The 21,565-nt window shown below is 43.1% G+C and overlaps 1 protein-coding gene across 2 annotated transcripts in view; it reads left to right on the plus strand.

The window, feature by feature from the left end:
• Nucleotides 1-307: 307 nt before the first annotated feature.
• Nucleotides 308-21,565, plus strand: part of NPVF (neuropeptide VF precursor) — a 91,000-nt gene continuing 69,742 nt past the window's right edge. The window contains exons 1-2 of one of the 2 annotated variants that reach the window (XR_011737727.1): nt 308-751; nt 15,223-17,517. The gene's annotated coding sequence lies outside the window, so the exon portion shown is untranslated. Of the gene's footprint in view, nt 752-15,222; nt 17,518-21,565 lie in introns of those variants that run through there. The other variant, XM_071805020.1, reaches the window with a different exon arrangement.

Here is a 21,565-nt window from a genome sequence, read left to right on the forward strand (position 1 = left end):
GAAAGAGGAAAGCAAAGAGGAAGTAATATAGTTAAGAGATTTTCTTCAGCTTTTTATCAGCAGATGAAAGTAGAATCCCCACTGGAACCAGCAACACTTATTGGCAAAAAATGTCAATTGAACTTTATAGTCACTAATACTCTGTTAAAAAATAATAAAACTAACAGATATATTGCATAATAAGTTTACATCAACAGCAAACAATGTTACCCTCTGCCCTGTCAACCAAAGTGCATGCTGAAAATCTTCACTGAACTGGAACTGCAGGAAAAAAAAAGGATATAGGAGCATTACAGTGGCCTGGGTTATAAATTACAGGCAGTGCATGTATTGCTATGAAAGCTATATCATTCCTTAAAATGAATTCAACCTTCTTGACCTACCCCTTTTCTTCAAAATTTCATCTCTTTATATGACCACTTCTTGGACCACTGGACCAGAATTCACATGCCTGAAGATCTGCAGCATGTTTAAAAAGATGAGAAATGACAAATATTTTGACAAATTTTCTCTCAAGCCTGGCCATTTCTATAGCATTTCATGCACTCTGATCAGACCTCTCGGTTTTTATGAATTCGCCCTTGGTGGAGGCTGCAAGGGCTGGCAACCCAACGCTATTGGTTTTGCAAGAGGGTGGAATCCAGTGGTGGCTCTTGTGGTGGCCAATGCCAAAGCCTTGTCTGCTTCTGGCCCGAGATGGAGAACCAGGGAGGGGAGGACACCAGCTCCAGGGATGACTCGTAAGATCAAGGTAAACCAGATCTTTCCATATGTGGAAATATTTTTCCTGGTTCTTGAACAAAGTGGAAACATTTGTGTGCAAGCGAAATTCTGTGCAAAATGGAGGTCTGATAAAATGTTACTTCGGGTCAATCAAAAGTTTCCATCGTTATGAAATCAAAGGATTTTGATCCAAGTTTGCCCTTTGAAAGTTTGTCGATGTGTTTTTCGTGTGAAAATAATAACAATGAATTGCATGTGGGAAAAAATCATTTCCAAATGAAAACTGAAAAGATTCCATTCCAGAAATACTCACATGGGCCACTTCAACCTTATGGGAATGCTTTGTTTTGGGACTAGAAGTTCTGGAAAGAAAATGCTGCCAGAACTGACAATTTTTTTCAAAACACTGTGAATAACATTAAAAAAAATGGCACTTTTCACTTAGAAGAAACTTTGTTTATAAAACAAATAGTTTGTCTGTCTTTTGCTGAGCACCAGCATCAGGATCTGAACCTGAGCATCAGGAGACAATCTTCAGGTGGTGTTGGCTGCTGCTAAGCTGACACTGAGTGAGGATCCTGGTGCTTGCTGTTGGTTAAATATCATTTACTGTTCAAGTCAGGAACCTCATGTGAGATGAATATTATATTAATACCTTGGTGGATATAGTTCAGAAGTCCAATCCAAGCTTTAGCCTATATCATTTTAGGCCTGGAGGCATTCTGACAGTTGGGTACAAACACCTAAGTGACACATGGATTTTATTTTCATTGGCTGTTTTCAGGAACAGAGATCCCTGTCTCGCAGGAGGCAGCTTTCTTTCCCTGTAGGGACCATGTTGAAGGCCAAACTCTGCCTACGAAAAAGTAGGTCATGGTCTGAAAAAGAAGGTCTGTTTCCCTGTGCCTCGCTATATCGATATTTATTTGTTCTCTATTTACTGGCCAGAGCTGTCTAGGGGAAAGTGGTGAAGCATTATCCATGGCAGTGCAACCCCAGATAGACCATCGGATTAAGATAGATTTCCTAATTTAAGAATTATTTTGATGGGGTGGGAAAGGGCAGCTCAGTTTTGTCACCTTTGCCAGCGGCCCCCCGGCATGCACGACTGCTCCCATTGTAGAGCAGGGCCCTGCCCATCAGCGCAGACATCAGCTCTTAGCTATTACTGCAGGCAGAGCAGCTGCAGGAGCTTACCAGCCCCCCGCCCCCTTATGCTTACACCGCCGGGCCATTTTAATTGCAACCCACAGCTTAAAGTCTTCATTAAGTTCCCTCTGAGCCCTGCCTCCTCTGTAAGATCAGACCTGTGTCGCCCTGACCGGCAGAGCAGTGAGGAACATCTGCAGTTCAAATGTGATGCATATGCAACAGCGGTCTCAAGGATTAAAGGTCAACAGACTCCTCTGACACCCAGAACTGTCTCTCCCTTGCAGGGTGTCTGGTGTCTTTCACATCCCTTTGTTGGAAACTCTATCCTTCCTGCCACGCTTTTTGCCCAAATGCTGCAAGGCTGGCCCGGCGACGGGGCGAGCTGGCCAGAGCTGCCCTCGCTCAGCGGCTGCCCATGGGTGTGCGGGGCTGCCACAGGCAATCATCAGATCCTTCCCTCGCCTTCTCATCACAAAGCCCAGGGAAAGGATGACTGCAACAGCTGCAGTGCTGGCTCGCTCATGACAAATGGTCCTGTCACTCTGCGTATTGATTAGCAATGTTATGACATTTCCCTTCAAAAACACAGATGTGGCACGGGCAGCGACAGGAGCACCGCTCTGGGAGGAACAGAATGTTTGCTGTTGTTCCCATTTTCCTCCCTGCATCTGTTCATATCCATGGCGATGGTTTCATGCACTGACTGTTTTATCAAGAAGCAGTGTGAGCAGGTGAAACCTTTGCCTGGGTTAAAGGAAAATATGTCTTGTTGCATCAAGAGAGTGAGGGTACAGATGACGAGCCTGGTTCTCCCCCACCCTGTACCAGCGTGCAGGGAGACGTCTGGGGACTCAGTCAAACTGGCCAAGAGAGGGTGAAGGTGTGGTTAATCTTTATGTGATTTCAGATTCCTTTTGTGAGGTCCTTGGGTCAACTTCTTATCTTGGATTCATGACAAAAAAAAACCAATAATGCCTACGAAGTTTCAGTGGTACATCTGCATCCAGCAGGTCATACCAGGAGCACTGGGTCTTTGTAGACCACTCTGCTTCACTTCTGTGCACAGCATCTCACCCAGCTGATCTTGTTTGTGTACCAGTCTCCACACAGAGACATATATGAACCCGTGAGCTGTGTCAGTGGGTGTTACTCATGGGTTTCTTGATTGTGTGCAAAGCCTGGAGGCATCTCAGCATGCTTTTCAAAGGCCAAGCTAAAGCCTGTCTGTGAAATATCCATTTCTTGAGGGTGGGTGTTATCCTTGTGAATGGGTTTCACAGCCCTCCAGGGAAACCAGCCTTTCATCCCCTGGAGCCCACAAAGTGGATGTTTGCACATCACCAGAACTGTTCTCATGCAGGGGAGACCTAACCGCACTCCACCTCCATGTGGAAATCCTCCCCCCTGCAATAGAGAATGGTGACCTAATATCACCAGGTTGTAGAAGCTTCCAAAGGGTAGCTAAGGATGGAGGACACCAGGATCGATCTTTGGCATGAAGAGGAGGGTGTCTGACAGAGGGGGTCTTAGCTAACACAGCTTCTAAGCATCTGATTGAAAAGGGATATTTTGAAACATGTCTGCCTAAGGAAGGGTCTTCTGGGGGCCAGAAAGCAGTGAGAGGGGACCCGAAAACCTCAGGACACCAAGTCTGAGATGGGCTGTTCTATGTACGGTTAAACTGCGCATTTCTGGGCAAAACCTGCACTTGTGAGCTGTGGGTATCTCCACATATCTCTGTTCCGTGCTCAGATTTTCATCATAAAGGCATGTCCTGGCCACACTGCTCTGACCACACCAGAAAGAGATCGCAGCTGGTTTAGCAAGAAGCAATGGATTCCTCAATAAGGGCATAGGAGCCGACCTCCTTGTATCAAATATTTATAGGGCAAAAGATAAGTTCAGGAGGTTGTCCCTATTTTCACTTGGCAAGAAGGAGAGTGAGTTTCTTCCCCAAGCACACAAAATATGTCCAGTTTAGTCTTAAAATGGCTTAAAGCCTTTCTTATTATTCTGAAGCATTTAATTCAGCTTTCAGTGAATCCTTTGCGTGCTTCACAGGGAAGCTAGTTAGAGAAAAAGTGCTTACCTATTAGTCTTAAAGGTTGTTCCTTAGAGCTGAATTACGATGCCATGTATGGTTTGCATTAAGAGTCTTGGAAATTCCTGGCAAACTGACTCTACACACAGCAGTTAATGAGCTTGTTGTTGCATTTAAGGGATCTCTGTATTTTTTTTGTGTCAGAAAAAGCAACGCCAGTATATCCAATATAATTTCTTTCCTTGACCAAAGCCTCTCGCATTGCTAATACAGTTAAAATGGCTTGATCCACAAACTTGATTTACATGAACTTGAAGCAAAGCACATTAGCATGATTGTGCAGGCATTACTATACAGAGCATGTGGGTAATGAGAAGCATATTTGTGAATGTCTCTTGTACAGCTTTCAGCATATTTTACAGCCAAAAAAAAGAGATATAGTCTAAAGGGAAAAAAGAAAAACACAACAAAAACATGGTTTTGACCCCCCAGGCAACATGATGTAGATTAATATGAGTTAAATGGAATGTGACCAATTTGTAAGGCATTTGGTTTGCATCTTGAGAAATTGAAGGCAAGATCATTTTTCCTTGCAATCAGAGTAAGCCTTAGGCTACAAGTTCTTGTAGTCTCTACAATTGCCACAGGCCTCCTCTTTTAATATACTAATGTATCCTAGAATATTTCTTACAACTTTCAAAGTCGAGTGATATGATAGATTTGCCAATAGGATGATACTTCTGCTGCCTTTCCCTGGGAAAAGCCTCCATTAGTTGTAATGTGGCCTTATAGCTTCTGGGAGTTTCATCAATTTTTGTGCAATATTTTGCCCACAGCTGTTTATTTATGCAAGAAAAGAGATGCAGTAATCTACATCCTATACAGCATGCAGGGATTATACAGTAACAAAAGTATTTTTCTGCCCAAGGTTCATAAAGGTTTCTGAAAAAGGTTGTTCCAGGCTGGCAAAAGGTCAGTAAATCGTGGGCTTACATTTTTTGTTTATATCAGAAATTTTTGCTTATAAAATAAAAAAAAAAAATCTCAAAATTATGCAGTTCTCAGTGTTTTATTAATGACCATAACAATCTCTTTGCAGCTTGAGATTTAGAGATGAAAAGTTTTAAGTGCATTACCAAGGAGGTTGTAAGACAGTATTTTCAGTGAAGCAGCTGGTCCAGAGAGAGAGTATCTGAGGTCACACAGAACTCAGAAGAAAACTTCAAATACAGCCCAGGAGGTCCATACCCACGAAGCAAGCTGGACTTCCTATAAAACTGATCTCCTTTATCACATCACACCACCTTCCCATGCCAGCAAACAGCTAAAACATCATCTCAATCTCAGTCTTAATCTCTTCGCAGCTATAACTCAGGAAAAGATTCGCCTTTGCTTTCCAAATGACATGCAGAAAGTGCTCCAAAGGCACAAATCCAGCAACTAATTCGAATATGACCTTCAGCCTTGTATGCTTAAAAAAAAAAAACCAACCCCAAAACACCACCTATGATATGTTTGGCAGTATTCCACTTGGGTGTGTGGACAATATCATTCAGGAACATTTGGTAGCTATAACAACAAGATGTTCTGTAATTGCTAAGCTCGTTTGTTTGGATAGGGGACAAGCAGGGACAAACAGAGGTTGCTTTTCATTTATTTATTTATTTATTTATTTATTTATTTATTTATTTATTTATGTAAGAATTAAGATAAAAAGACTAAAAGATGGGTATTTGGCCGACTATAGAATCATAGAATAATTTTGGTTGGAAAAGACCCTCAAAATCGTTGAGTCCAACAATCAGCCTAACACTGTCACTAAACCATGTCCCTAAGAACCTCATCTATGCATCTGTTAAACACCTCCAGGGATGGTGACTCCACCACTTTCCTGGGCAGCCTGTTCCAATGCCTAACAAACCTTTCTGTGAATAAATTTTTCCTAATATCCAATCTAAACCTCCCCTGGTGCAAGCTGAGGTCATTTTCTCTTGTCCTATCACTTGTTAGCTGGGTGAAGAGACCACCACCCTTCATGACACAACTTCCCTTCAGGTAGCTGTAGAGGACAATAAGGTCTCCCCGGAGCCTCTTCTTCTCCAGGCTAAACAGCCCCAGCTCCCTCATCTGCTCCTCACAAGATTTGTGCTCCAGACCCTTCGCTATAGCTTCAGGTGCAGAGGTATTGGGCAAAGCTCTCTCAGGACCTCTTTGTACCTCCACATCACAGAAATCACAGAATGACTGGTGTTGGAAGGGACCTCTGAAGATCATCTAGTCCAACCCACCTGCTAAAGCAGGTACACCTAGAACAGATTGCACAGGAATGTGTCCAGGAGGGTTTTGAATGTCTCCAGAGTAGGAGACTCCTCAGCCTCTCTGGGCAGCCTGTTCCAGTGCTCTGTCACCCTCAAAAGAAGTTTTTCCTCACATTCAGATGTCAGCATCCATGGTGCTGGTGGAGGCAGTGATGCAATCCTGCAACTGCCAACTCAGAGCAGAGAAGCAGCAGCCATGAATGGCTCCTCCTGCCCACCAGTGAGCAGTAACAGTACCCAGGAAGTTGTGCCTTAGTCCTGGCCCCAGGTCCTGACTGGATGCCGTTTCCTTTGCAGAGCTTTGCATCACAAAATACATAAATCTATCCTTGGTTTTGCAGGCAGTGGAGGGGGTATTTCCTGTGATACTTTGACCCGTGTCTGTTGAAGAGAGAGATGTCAGACTGTGCTCTCATCTAATGACTCCTTGTTAAATGTTCAATGCACAAAGAGGGCTAAGCATTTTGACTGTTCAGTGCTATTGTCACCTCCGCTACTGTGCTAATGGTTATGGTATGCTAGACCTCACAAGCATATCAAGCCAGCCTTAGTCCCCCCCTCTTTTATACTACTGGAGTTTTAGTGGAGTTATAGGTGGTTTGGAGAGGAGAGGGAAGGCAGATCTGCAACAGATACCTGTCCACAAAGAAAACAAGAGAATGGAGTCTTCATCCTCTTTAACATCTTCTGTTCTCCAAGAAGAATTTTGTTAGTTTAAATAGGATTTCTAGGAAATGGATGTATTCACAGGATCACAGATAAGTTTGGGTTGAAAGGGACTGCTGAATGTCTCCCAGTCCAGTCTCCTGTCATCTCCACAGTTAGATCAGGTTGATCAGGGCCTTGTCCAGGTGGGCTTTGAAAACTTGTGAAGAAAAAGATCCAGGACTTACATAGACAAACCTCTAGATAGTGCTCTGTTTTATTTTGGTTTTGTGATGGGCGGCTCAAGAAGATTCATGCAACGGTACGTAGTGCCACAGGCTGCTCTGCCGACTGTTCTCTCATTTGTATTTGGTCTTCCTGAAAGCATCCCTGTTGGAGGAGTGTATCTGCACTGAATTAGCAGGGTCACAGCCCTTTATGTCATGGCTGGATCCAGCCTTTCCCAACCAACATGGTAATTCAAACCTTTCTTTTCAAGACTTACTGTCCTTTTCACCTTGCCACACTTCAGGACACAGCCTCCAGTTAGTTCTTCAGGATAGCAGCCCTGCCCTGTGCCCATCGGCCTGGGGAGGATGGCAGGCTGCTCATCGAGGACACGGGTTAGGCAGGAATTTTCTTTTCCCTCCTGCTCTCCAGCCTGAGATAATTGCGAAACTGATGGGCGATCTCTCCTCTAAGTTCAGCAACAAAGCCTTGAAGCTTGTAGGAATAATTGAGCCACAATTAGCGCTGGTGTGAAGCCAGGGCCTCCCACGGATGAGTCTGTCCGGTCCAGTGCAGAAGCTACAATCTCTTTAATGATGGGAGGTTTGACTAAATTAAAGTTGACCCTCAGGCTTCTGGCAGCCAAATTCCAGCAGTAACCTTCCCTCCTACCCATTCCTCTAGAAAAAAATCCTACCAACAACAAACTACAAGTGAGAGGGGGAGAAAACCTCTATGTTGTTAACCTTTACAGGACAGCGGATGTGTCCAAATCAGACAAAAAACATGATGTCTCCCACTGAAGTGCCATAAATAGTGCTATCTCCTAGTGTGATCTTTGAGAGAATCTGTTTTGGGGAAAGAACAGAAGAGGAGTCCTAAAAAAAGTGCGTGAAAAATGATGAAAGTTGCTTTGAAGTGAGTCTAAGAGCTGCAGTGCTTTCAGCAGCTTCCCCCTGGAAGCCCTTGAAATTCTATCTGCAATAAAAGGTACCAAAAGAAAACAGCTGGAAGGAGCTGTTAAAGTGGAAACAATATGCAGTTCAGAAGAGATAAACAGGATGGGCACAGAGCAGAATGAAAAAGAAGGTATGGATCTATTATGTGATGGGAACAGCCCTTCTGTCCTGGACTGAGACCAGGGAAATAATGCTGGCTTTAGGCAAATGGGCTGGAAGAAAACAAATTCAGCACTTAATTTTCATGCGAATGTTCACTATGCTTTGCACTGGAGGACAGGGGTGTCAGATCTGGTCCCCTCATTCCTCACTGAATAGGTCTCAGCTTGCATGGAACAGATTCAGATTTAGGGTTGTCAGGTTGAATGGCCTAAGCAGAAGCCAGTCTTCTGTACTAATATTTCTCTGGTACCTGAGACAAAAGCAGCTGGAACAGGAACCCCTTTCCAGTTTCAGGCCAGTGAGGTGCTCCTCATGCTAGCTGGGCAGTAACGCTCTGCTGCCAGCTGGAGAGAATGGGTCCAGCCTTTGTGAAACTCCGAAGTAAGACCAAGGCTCTGGCCAAATCTAAAGCCTGGGACCAAAATATAAAGCCTGCTTTTGCCCTCACTGATACCTTGGTCTTTGGAGAGAGAAACTGGTGAAAGACTAACATTGGAGCTGGAACAGGGTCCATCTCCTTATGTAATGCAAAGAAAAATATTGCTGAATGAGTGTGCGTGGACCTTAAGCTGTTCTGATTCAGAGATGTAAATTGTTGTTGTTCCCAAATAAGTTCTGTAGATCTCTGCTGAAGGGACTGAGAGCAGAATATGGCCATGGGAGGATGGTGAGGCATCTACATACAACCACATCTGTAAAAATTCTCCCATGCTCTGATCTGCTATTGGCTCTGTCCATGCCACTCCTGATGGAAAGTCTCTGCCTGGAGACCTCTGCTCACAGGAGAAGAAATATTAATCAAAACTTTGTTCTGTCTTTACAGATGCACTTCAGATCAAAAGCACTTCTGGGGTAAACAGTAAACCAGAGATGTGGTGGGAGTGGAGCAGAGAGGAGCTGAATCATACTTTCCATCTGCTTCCATTTCTGATCTATACGATTCTCATTCTGCTCAAAACCACGTAGCAGCTCCAGTGTAATTATTTGTGTAACCATTAGATTGTCACAGGTCCACGGATTTTCCACCCGTATGTATTTTCAAGGAATATCAAACTACAGAGAACTGCCCTCCAGTTAGTTTTAGAAAAGGTGTGGAAAAGTTCATATCAAGTTATTGTGCAGATGACTTAAGACATTGTACGAAGTACATGCATCATGGTGTACTTACAGTTCCCTTCAGAAGTCAGCTTGTGCAGGGCCATGACGAAGAGAGGAAAGAATAGCCAGGATTTATGTTTTCTAGATATATGTTAAATCCCCTTCATTTGGGAAGGATCTGGCACCTTGCTGAAGGCTAAAGGATAACCCATAAGCAGGCAGAGAATTGCTTCTGCTATAGTAAGTACCATTTACCCTGTGGGTAACTCCTCCACCTTCAGAAAGGTTCCAGATACTCAAAATGCTTTGACGGCTTAAATACTACCGAGGACCTGAGTCTAAAATGCCTGTTCAGAAAAGGACTCAGGCACTCACATAGTTCCTGCAGCTCCAAGTGCTTTGATACATCTGAGGCTGCAAAACTCTTTCTTGCTTGCACCAGTTTTATCCCGGTTTGCAACAGATTTAGTTCCCCATAAAACCAGCGGGCATCCCTCTGCTTTCTTCTATGGATGTGGGATTGGGTGTTAAAGAAGAGAAAATGAGTCTAATCCATACGCACAGACACTGTTGAACTTGCTTATTAGGAACAGAGCTCGGGATGGATGAAAATGAAGTGCTAAATATGTCCAAGAGTCAGGGAAAATGAAGATGCCACCAGCAGTGGAAAGGTGACTATGATATATGTAGGAGTGCTAGACTCTATACGATACAATTCCATTTTCTCTTACAGTTAAATCCTCTTGAATTTAACACAATCTTCAACCTCTTCTAAAGGCCTTTGAGCAACTAAATGAAATTGTGAATTACAATCTCACCATGCAGTTCTAGATCCAGAAAAGTCACAGAGAGTCTATTCTCCATTATGTTCTGTAGCTTTTATAAGCAGGTGGCTTAAGACAGGCTTCATAAGAGTGTTGAGTTTCATTCTCTTTAAATTCTTCACAATTCCTGGAAGTTTTTCACTGAGCAATTGGCAATAACATTTCTACCTGAATGCAGGCAGCTAGCAATTGATCTGTGCACTGAAAATATTTCATTTTCATCATGAACGTATAGTCTGGATAGAGTAACCGCATATACTTTTGTTTGCACAAATATTTCTTAAGGTCTTTGCATCAGGTTATTTGGTATTAGCATGTCCCATGAATTAAATATATCAAGTTTGGATTTCCTTTCACACTTCTGGAGTATTATTCCAGATTTTCTTTGGTATAAGTGCTAATTTGATTTGCATTTAAATGTTCTAATGTAATTGAATATGTGCCTGATTTTGTGCTATAAGGACATGTAAATTATTTGTGTTTACAACAATGCACACGAATCCTAAACTAGAAACCTGCCATACCAAGATGAAAACAAGGTCTTTAACCCAGTCTTCTCTGTACACATCTGCCTTGTTCCTTCTCAACTGCCTCCAAACATAATAATTAACTTGTTAATCCTCTAACTTCCACTTCATATTTGTTTTACTGAGTTTTGTGTTTCTGCTAGCATACTTCTCCACAACAGTGCAAGCCAAACTGAATATGATTTGTAAGAAGATCCAATAATATTACAAAGCAGTGAATACCATTCTCCATCCCCTCTTTCAGCTCAGTGCAAGATATGGTTTGTACAGGAGATTGTCTTCACTACCAATGTTGGTCCAGCATCTGATGGTCTTGGGACCTGGCTGTACATGGGATTTTCCATCCTTTTTATGTACAGAATCAACAATACATGTGAGGAACTGAACGTTTAGTTCCAAAGTGTGATTTATTTTATTTTTTTTTTATGTTTCCCATTTGTCTTCCTGGATTTTTGGCTTACCAAATATTGTTACCTCATTTAATTTGAAATTTGAGCCTGTGAGGATTCCTTTGGCACTCTGCAGAAATAAAATGAGAGTTTCACATGCTCAGCAAATTCTGAACATCTTTTGAGACAAAACATAATTTTCCATCTTCCTGACGTTTTATTCAGGACTCAGTCTCCATAACCTATTGAAGTTGCTGTTGCTGAAAACCACAGGAACTATGTGATGCTGTTCCGAGTTAGCCACATCCCGTTCACCCAGTGACAGTTCTTTGTTTTCTGTCATCTGTCACTGGGAAGGTTACCCGCAGCGCCTAGGATGGGATCGAACAGATCCGCGCTGTCTGTGCCGGAGCTCAGTACTGCACTGCTCCCACGCACCTTCCCGGGAACACCAGCTCTCCAGCCACTGCAAAACCAGCTCTGCGAGCAAAAGACTGTGGGATGGGTTTTGCCAGGATCGGGAATGATGGCATTGCAGTCAAAAAGATCTGGGAGAACAAAAGGGGAGAATAATGACTTGGAATCTCATTACACCCCAATCCTCACTTTCCTTCCCCTGATCAGATTTAATTTGATGAAGTAATGGAGGCAATAAATGCCAAAGCGCAAGCCACTCGAGGAATAACTGAGTGCATGTAAAATGATGGATTCAAAGCAGCATGTAGGATTCCTTAATGCAACACGTTTCCCTTTAAATCATCGCTTAACTCCTGAAGCAACATCAATATGTGCTGTCTGTCTCCTCAGAAGTGCCCTCTGGCAGGGAACGGGCTCTGTGTGCAGTGTCTTTGTCTAATTGCATTTTGGCAGAGCACAGTGAGAAGAAAATAGAGAAAATGAACTAGTTAATTCCATGGTCAAAACCTGTCTATGACCGGGAAGCAGAGGAAAGTCGAGTGCTTCTTGTTTTGCTGAACTGTCCTGCATAAGATGAGAAACGCTGCCGTCCTGTGACTCTAAGCGAGTGTAAAGGGGCAGGTCTGAGTTAGCTGCTCGCATTCGTGCACATCCCTTGCTGACAGTTGATGTGACTGTATCATTCCATGGATATACTCAGTTGGCTTTCCTACACAGGCCATTTGTTGATATATGTAAAACAGAGAGTGGCAGGAAAGTATTGCAGAACACAGGTATTTTTGATGATTAGCCAGAAGCATTTCTTGCAAGCTGAAACTTTGCATGAATGCCCTTGGCCAATACCTGACAAGACTTTTCTATACCTGTGTATCTAAAATGCTTTCAACTCAAGAAGACAAACACACTAAAAATTGTCATGCAGAGCATCCCACCTTACATCGCACAACAGGAGCCTGGGTTTGTCTGTCTTACTTCTCAATTATAGCATCAGCTTTCGCTTTTCTTTATGTCTTAAGTCGTAAAACATGCCCTACCCACTGTGAGAGGCTAAAGGAGCTGGGAAAGGTGGTTGCCCCTCTATGCTGTGCTCTGGGAGGAGATTTAAGGAAAGGCACAGTCTCTTTTAGGAGGTTATTGATGTTGCTGCTGCTCAGGTGAGGAAAAGGAAGACTTCAGGAGACAAAAATCTACCTTGTGCAGGCAAAGTGCCTGCATTCTGTACTAGAATAAAGACTGTGTCCTAAGACAAAATTTTGCAGTCTGTACTGTTTAACAAACATCCTTAATATTTCAGAAAAATATGGAATGACAATCATTTCTACACTGGTGATTAAAAAAGCCCTGTTCTTTGTCTCTCTGTAACAAAGACTTGTGGGTAGATGAGCCTGGACCCATCCTTTTAAAATCAGTGGGAGCACTCTTGAAAAACAAAGGTAGAACATAAAGCCAGCTTTATTTTTCACAATTTCCTGTACACGGACTGTGTTAAATCAGAGCTGGTGAATGACAGTCACATCAGGAGTATCCTCACAAGGGATCCAGCACAGCGTTAATGTGACCCCGAGTCTTGCAGCAGTGCTGCAAGCATTAGTTTGCTGAGGCGAGGAGCAAGGGGGAGTGCGGTCCAGAGAGGGAAGATGGATTATCTCATAGCTGACCCATTCTTTGTTCATCTCCATGGCACCACATCTTTTGCCACACAAGTCATAAAATTTCCTACACTAACTATTTTGACAGTGGCTTAATAAAGCTCAGAAGGGAATGAAGAAACACATCCAGAAGTGTCAAAATAATGTAGCATACTGTGTTTGCTCTAATGTTATAATATAGTGGATTATCGCTAGTTATACCAACACAAAAGTAAAACCAAAGGGACTTTTTTTTTCACAGAATCAAATATATTTTGCCTTTGCAAAGTGCGTTCACATATCTTGAGAAAGAGTCCTTATTGTTAACCTAAGAAGGAATGATCTGCTTGGAAATGAGCATGATTGCTATGAAAATCTCTGGCAGGAATACAGGCAAGAAAAATACATCCTATTATCAAAGTGCTCTGGAAAGACATGACTGAAATAATGGTTTTAATTTATTTTGAACAATTTCTCATCTGGTAACATTTTTCCATACTATTTTAATGGCTCTGGTACTCTAACTGCATTCTAAAATTAACCTTCACCTTACATGAACTAAGGAAATTTCGTAACTACATCCGCATGCAACATTGTATAGGATTGTTAGTTGCTGGTTCTAATGGTATTAATCTCAAATATATTTCAATTTTCTTTAAAAAGCAACATAATGGAAGATGAAATGATATCACACGCAATAATAATAAATATTAAACAGTATGAACAGTATGTCTACATAAAAGTAGTAGTCAGAAGCTCCCCTGATGCTGGCATGCAGCTGTGTCAGACATTTTAGGAGCATGCCATGTGAGAGCGAGCCCTCGCAGCAAAAGGCTCTACGCTGCTATAGCTGATGGTGTATGAAATAAGGAGGGGGATTAAAGGTACTGTGAAATGAAGTGACCCGACCAAGGCACGCTTTCTGGTGCCAGAGGTGCAGCAGATAAAACACAGGGCTTGATACTCCCTGATGGGTAATCCATCCATGAATGACACTGTCTTTGTGTTTCACGCAGTCCTTCTTGTACCAGGATGCAATAAACCATATGAGAGGCAGGAGGGTTTGAATCCAGGCATCCTCAAAGTCAGCCCGGGGCAGTTCATGAGACCCATTTTGCCTTTCTGCCGTGGGATTTGGGGACAAGACTCGCCGGAGCTGGCAGGGGATTGCAGGGAGGGTGGTGGCCTTTGCTCCAGATCCAAGTGCCTTTGGTCAACAAAGCAACACCCAAGAAAATAAATGCACCCAATGCGACATAGTGAGAGCAGGGCAGAGTGCCTGTTGTGCTGAGCAGGAGATTGCAAGATCTGGTTTCTCCTGGCCCTCAGCAACAGCAAAATATTTGCAAACTGGCCACGATGCCTTTGAAATGAAGGGCACTTTTCTGGGCTGAAGGGACTGGGGAAGCTCCAGGAATCCAAGCAGAGAGGAGTTGTGGAGCCTGGTCAGGATCAGGGCCAGGCAGAAGATGTTTCTGTCTGACCAGCTGGTGGACTCATGAGATTTGAGGCGGAAAGAAAACAGCCTGATGGCTTTGGCTGCTTCATCAGGCTGTGGAAAAATATAGCCTAGAAATAACTGGAGAGAAGCCACTCTAAGGGATGGCATTTTCAAAGTTAATATCCAGTTTATCCTCTGTGTCCCCAGATATCTACAAGATGATGGTAGCTTACTTGGTGTTTTTTTTTTTCTTGTTTCTTTGTGTTTTTAATTGGCACTAATATCTGTTCATTTTTATATACATGGCTGGGAGCCTGAGGGGCAGGTAGACAACTTTCAGATAATCTGTCCTATAAACTCACTGGAAATCACCCAGTACTCCTTTGCCCAATTATTTGATTCTCCAAATGTTGATACTAAAGGAAGATATGAAAGCGGCTCCAGGGCAGGCTTAGCCTTTTCAGTCCAAGAGCTCCAAAATAGATTTTTCAAGCCAAACACCCAGGCTTTATTGAGAGAAATGTACTGCAGTTTGGGCTTCCCTATGAGGCTGCTGGATCCCCAGCTGCTCAGCACTGGTTTCCAAGGGGAGTGCCAATTAGTGCTAATTGCATGGGCGTTTATGATTATGTACACGTGCATGTAATGTGGACCTGTGCTTCCTCCTCAGACCATCACTCACGTCACACATGCCATGGGACCATCCAACAGCTATGAGGTGACCTGGAGATGAAAAGCTCACATCCCATATCCAGTTCCCGGAGCCGGCTGGGCCCATCCCCTAAATGACTATATAAATCCTAATAACAGCTAAAGATGATGTCAGGAGGTACCTCAAGCTTTCCCGCTGACCCCAGGCAGCTGCCGCAGTGGTGTGATATCTCAGCTGGTCCTCTGGAAAATCCCATGATACGGTGTTTGCCTCCACCCCATCTGACTGCAGAGGATGTGCCTCTTGGGACAGGGGTGGAGGGACAGCAGCTGAACGGATGGCTTCCCATCCTCTGGTCCCAATGAAGAGGAAAGGACCTTCTGAACTGAAAGGAAGGGAAAATGTCTCAGCTTTCCTGGCTGCCCCACAACAGTCACTGCCAGTCCCAGTGGGTGGTTGGTACAGCCCTTGCTGGCAGGACACCGGGGTTTCAGGGCTCCTGGCACACCAGGAGTGTGAGAGTTGGGTGCTCTCAAGTTCTTGCTCACCTGCACCCTGCTCCTCACCACTCAGCCCTAATTAAAGTCATTTTTGCTCCTCTGTTTGATTTGCAAGTATTTAAAGTGCAACACCTAGTAAAAAGCCCATGCTCAGCTAAGCAGGACCTTTGAACCATGTAGAGAGTCTGCTTTCACCTGTGTTGTCTTAGGGATTTAATCTCTTTTTGGTTCACTAGGAACATCTGCAGTTAACTTGCCATAGTGGGAGCAGACCCTGTAGGTCACAGTGGTATGTGTGCTGCACATTTACAAGCAGAGACATGTAGCCGGGCTCTTAAAGACTAAAACTGAGGGAATTCACAGTGAGAGTAGCCTATTTACCATTTTCTCGTAGTTGTTTTCTAGAATTACAGCCAGAAATAAAACTACATTGCAGAAATATTTCCTTTCAAAAACATCCTGATATGGTAAATTTTAAAACACAATTCGTATTATATTTTCATGGGTCGTAGCACTTCTGCATAAATAAAAAAGAGCCAAATTATAGCATCCTCTTTGCATCAAAACTATTTAAAAACTGCTATTGGGGAAAGTTCTGATGCAGTATCGATGTTGTCATTTCAGAATATAAAATAAATTGCTTACCACTGTGTACTGCATGTATTTCATTAAAGAATTGCTAGTAAAAGAAAAGGTAAGTAGTAATTTTTCTGGAAGGCAGAGAGAACATACCCTGAAGAGTCAAAACTTTTGCCTGGGAAAGACTTGCAGGAAGTTGTGCACACTGATTTATATTCTTCAGTCCACAAAGATGAGATCTGAGATGTGATGGCAGAGGTATTTGGGGACTTTATCTCTGCGGCTTCTGATTCTTCTCTGCAGAGCTTTGAAGCAAAACTTGCACAGCACTGTTCTGTCACCGGTAATGAAGTAGCTCCACCATCTGGATTTTTTTAGAATTGCCTTTCTTCCTTCGTTACGTTGGATTATATACACATCTTTTGTTTTGCTTCGCTTTTTTATAGGTAAGACCACACACTGGAAAGAACAATCTTATAAAGTAAAGCTGTAAATGCAGGCAAGTGATAATATTCAGCTTGTCCTTGTGGGCCATCCAGCAAGAACTTCTGTCTCTGAACTAAGAGGAATCTTTGTTTTACAAGTGTCCCATCATACTCTGTTGTGTAAGAGCTCATTAAAATATTTAGAAGCCACTGTCCCAAGAGATAAATGTGAAGTGGAAGAGAGGAGTTATTCTAAAATATTTTTCTGAGATATATTGTATTTATTTAAGTCTATTACGATCAAGTGGAGTTATTCCTGAAATACACGGGTATGAAAAAATGCAGATCCAGAGCAGAAAAGTCTGAGACTTTGGTGAAAGAATTAACAAAGTCAGTGCCTCATATCTGTCTCTTGTTTTTATTGCAAAGATGCTCAGCCCTAGCTCCTTTCATGCTGGTTTTGAGTTTAAATCCAGAATGTAAGCATAAATTTCAAGCAGTAGGAAATTCAACCCAGCTGAAATCAGCCTGGCAGCAGAAAAGTATAATCAAACCCAAACCTTGCCCACAGTGTGGCTTTTTCCAGTCGCTCTCACATTAGTTTAGTTTGGGCTCATATTATTGCCCCCAAGTCTTTATTTTTTCACATCCCTCCCTATTTCTCTGAATTCCTTATCTATGAATTACTTGATAAGAATTAACTGTGAATCCACACCCCATGATTTAATGCAGATGAGCAAACTGACCGAAGACAGGAACTTTTTGGATGTCTTTGGGAGCTTTAAGGGCTCGTGCCGCCACTGCTTTCCCCAGGGCTCTGCGCCTGAGCTGCCCTGAGAATCAAGCAAGGCAGATCTAGGTGGCGAGGGCATCCCTTCTGTCACCCGTGTCCTGAGATCAGCCCTTGCACAGTTTAGGGTTAAGTGTCTCGGTCCCTTCGATCAGCATGGGCATCGCTTCGCAGGACACTGATGTACAACAGGTCACCAGCAGCCACCGAATTAGGAAGGACAAAATGTGTCTGAGGAGCCGCGGACCTCTGTGAGCTACACAGGGGGAGAGGGAGAGACATGGTGGTGGCCTGGATGGAATGAGGGTAATTTTTTTTCCCAGTGGTTCTAGTTTTAAGTTCCACTGCACATAGAAAATGTTTATTTCTCGATAATATGTGGCTTGAAAAGAATATATCTAGAGCTACAGAGAACTGGTGTTTGTTTTTCCTGTTTGTGAAGTTACCTGCAGCACCTAAAATCCCATGCAGAGCCCAAATCTCTTTTATAAGTGTTTTACTGTGCATAGGAGGAGATTTGGCATCAGAGCAAAGAGACCAAAGAGGGAAATAGTCGTTGCTGACATCATGCCACAAACGGAGTAGACTCTGTCACTCCCTTACTTACACAGGAGATGTTACAGAAACATATGGGCACTCATTGTTCTGTTATTTCTGTTCCTCCTTTAGCTTTACCCCCAACCTCTCTAGAAACCCCTGCACTTTTTTTGATGAGAAAAAAAGCAATACCCCCCCTCAATACCCCCCCCCCCCCCCCCCCCCACTAAAAAAAACAAAAGAGTCATCTCATTTATGGAAACTGTACAAAACCAACACTGTTCTCAACAAGATCACTTTGGAGTTTTGAGGGACCATAGACCTTTTTTTTTCTGGTGAGGAGATGGGTTTTGCTCTATGGACCATGAGCGGTTGTTCCATTGCCTCCAGTCATACAAATAAACTGTCGTGGGGTCCGTGACCTCAGCATTGTCTCAATGCTCATCTCACTGCTTTGATTAACTGAAGGACCTGTAAGTTTATGTCCCAAAATCAATGAAACTCAAGTCAATGAGAGAAAGTGTCCAACAGCAGGCGCACCATTCATGCCTGTTGGATAGCAATGCCCTCAGCACTGCATCTGTTTTTCACTGGAGGACAGTAGACCCCTGCTTTCATTCAACATTCACACTTGCTCCATCAAGGTAGCAGCTTTTTTTTGGCGGAACAAAAACTTGGAGTCCAGGAAGCACCTCCTGTGTGTGCCACTCTATACTTCCCTAAACATTTTTTCTAGTCATTAGTTTTGTCAGACTGGTCCTGATCCTTGGGTTATGTTGAGTCGGCATCCGGCCCAGGACCCTGTCCCAAAGCATGGGCTGCAGAGGCTCGCAGAGCACAAATCCCGGAGCAGGGGCAAGTGATCCCAGCCCACCATTCCTTTGCCCCAGCTACTGGCCAGCGTGGCATCAGACACTTACCCAAACAGGGGCTGCACCTACATCACCTGTATTCAAAAGCCACCATCAGATCTATTCTTCAGATGTCTGTTTAGTGTTGCTTTGAACCTGTCTATAGTCCTGGCCTCCACAACAGCCCATGGTTATGAGTTTCGTGGTTTAACTATTTGTTGTGTGAAAAAGTAGTTATTTTATTTGGTTTTAATCTCCTGCCTTTCAATCTATCATAGTTTAAAAAATAGAACAAAACCTCCCTCCATCCCCCAGTTCTCATCCCTCTCATGAAGCCAAGTTGAAGCAAAGAGGTTTGATTTGAGATGAGATCAGGCTTCCAGAAGGACCTTTTAAACCTTCCTAATTTAATTTATTTAAGCCCAGTGAAATGAGCTATGGAAAAATACATTAAAAGTCTCAGCCTTTATAGGACCAAAATTACCAGAAGCTTCTGCTCGTTGAAAATTCCTCTATTACATATTTGGCAGCGAAGTGGCTGCATAGACAGATGACATGCCATTAGAATCCATATAAGTAACCGCTAGGGAAAGCACCTGCTGCAGTACAGAAGATGTTGTTAGAAATGCAAAGATCTGATTGAAAAGCAATTTATATTCCAAGCAAACGCATAATAAGAGAAGACATACTACCCAGCGTAGAGCTTCCTGCAGAGGAAAGTGACACACAATAGAAAACAGTTAATCTTATATTTGAAAATACATAATGCTTAGCTAAAACACGGATAATTCAGCATAATGAAAAGGGAGTTTGTCCTCTTGGTCACAGAGTCTAGCAATCTAGAGAAATTCTTTAAATTAAGAAATAGAGAGGGGGATACTGAGTCTAATCCAGGAATGAGGTAATGCTATTTCAGTGGCTGCCCCTGCCTATTGTTGGGTAAAATGAACACATGTGAGAAAATTCTGGTTTTGTTTCAGAATAAATTATATTGCTTCCTTGTCCTCGATGTCCCTGTTTCTGAGAGGAATGGGAAAAGAGAGAGCAAAAGTTGTAGCATTCAGTTTTTATACCAGTAAAACAAATGGAGTTAAGTCAGCCTGTGCTTTCTGCCCTATTTCTTTGCACTGATGAGATATTGCTCCCCTGAATGTTAACAGAAAGTGTCCTATTAAAGCTGGCAGGAGACTGAGTCAGACCCTGGAGTTACATACACAGAAGTTGGACAGTGATGAAGAAAAGAGGTAAGATTCCCTGGTTTGCACTGCTCAACTCACAGGCAACACAGGGTGAAGCTCAAGCTGGAAAAGGACAGAGCAGAAAGTCTTACAAACATTGACAAGTTGAGCATCTTCTTTCTCCTGGTAGCAGTGTTTAGGGATAGACCTTAGGGAAAACAAACTGAAGTGATCCTGGTAAGACTATGGCCCTTCCCTGAAAGAAGTATGGATTGTCAATGGCTCTCTTTGTCCACTGTCCTGCTCAGGTAGCATTCTGCATCTGGCCAAGGTATGTGGTCACGCTAATTTGTGATGAAACTATATTTCAATGTGAGGGGTAACTCTGGAGTGTGGTGGAAGCAGGAACAGACATGACAATGGAAATATTGAAGCAGAGGCAGTTTGTTGATGAACTCTGCACTGCACCTGTCATCTAAGGCTTGAAGAAATCTCCAGGTAAAGCAAGGAAACTGAGAAATTTCATGTGCAAGTATGTTCAGTTTTTTGTCCTCACAAATCTACCTTTCACTTCTTAGTCTGTGTGTGTTCGTGTAGTTTAGAAGTGTAGTCTCATGGCCAGTATTTTACTTACTCTCCCTGTCACTGAGTCCCTGAAGGGTGAAACCGTAAATCCTGTCAGGGTGGAGCTCTGGAAAAGGCTGCAGGAGCTCAACAGGGCATATGTGATGTCACCTGTGGTCCTGGGACCTACATCAGCTGGACTGTACCCTACAAAATCATACTGGCACTGGTATTTCTCCCTTGGGAACTGGAAAGTCACATACAGAACCAGATCTGAGTGGCAGCTGTGGGCAGCAGAACCGAAGGGTTTCTCTCATCACGTCCCCTGGTATCTCTCTGGTGCTTGTGTGCAGGGGGTTCACCAGGGGCTGTGGCTAATATTGGATTTTTCCTTTCCAAGGTCTGATGCACAGCTCATTACAGTCATTTCAGTGGTCGCTGGTGAGGTCTTGAATATCTGCTCGGAACTGAGATGCCAAATAGGTGACTAAGGGCTCTTTACCTCTGAGCGCTTTTGCAAACAGAAGCAAGAAAAATACTTCCAAAATGATAACAGCATAAATCTGACTGCAATCGGCATGTCAGATAGGAACACAAAGAGCATTTCGTCTCCTTTGTGATTAAAAGTGAGCTTGACACATGGGAAACAAACAGACCACACAGACAAAGGAACACTGGAAATAATAACCTTTAAAGAAGCACATCTGAAAAAAAGAACTCTTCCAATGTTTAAATCTGCCTAGTGAGTACAGATGCCAAGTGCATTTCAGGAATAGCTCAGCAATGACTGAGTGCAACATTTAATTAAGTGATTATATAATCAACCCCCTGTTTTATGAAGCAATAATTCAATTCCCAAGTGGGTAAGCTACGAGGTCGAAGGCCAGGAATTTTATCACAATGAGGGAATCTGATTATTGCTGAGGAAAACATAAGG

This window comes from Patagioenas fasciata, chromosome 2 (genome assembly GCF_037038585.1).
Source record: "Patagioenas fasciata isolate bPatFas1 chromosome 2, bPatFas1.hap1, whole genome shotgun sequence".
Classification (NCBI taxonomy): Eukaryota; Metazoa; Chordata; class Aves; order Columbiformes; family Columbidae; genus Patagioenas; species Patagioenas fasciata.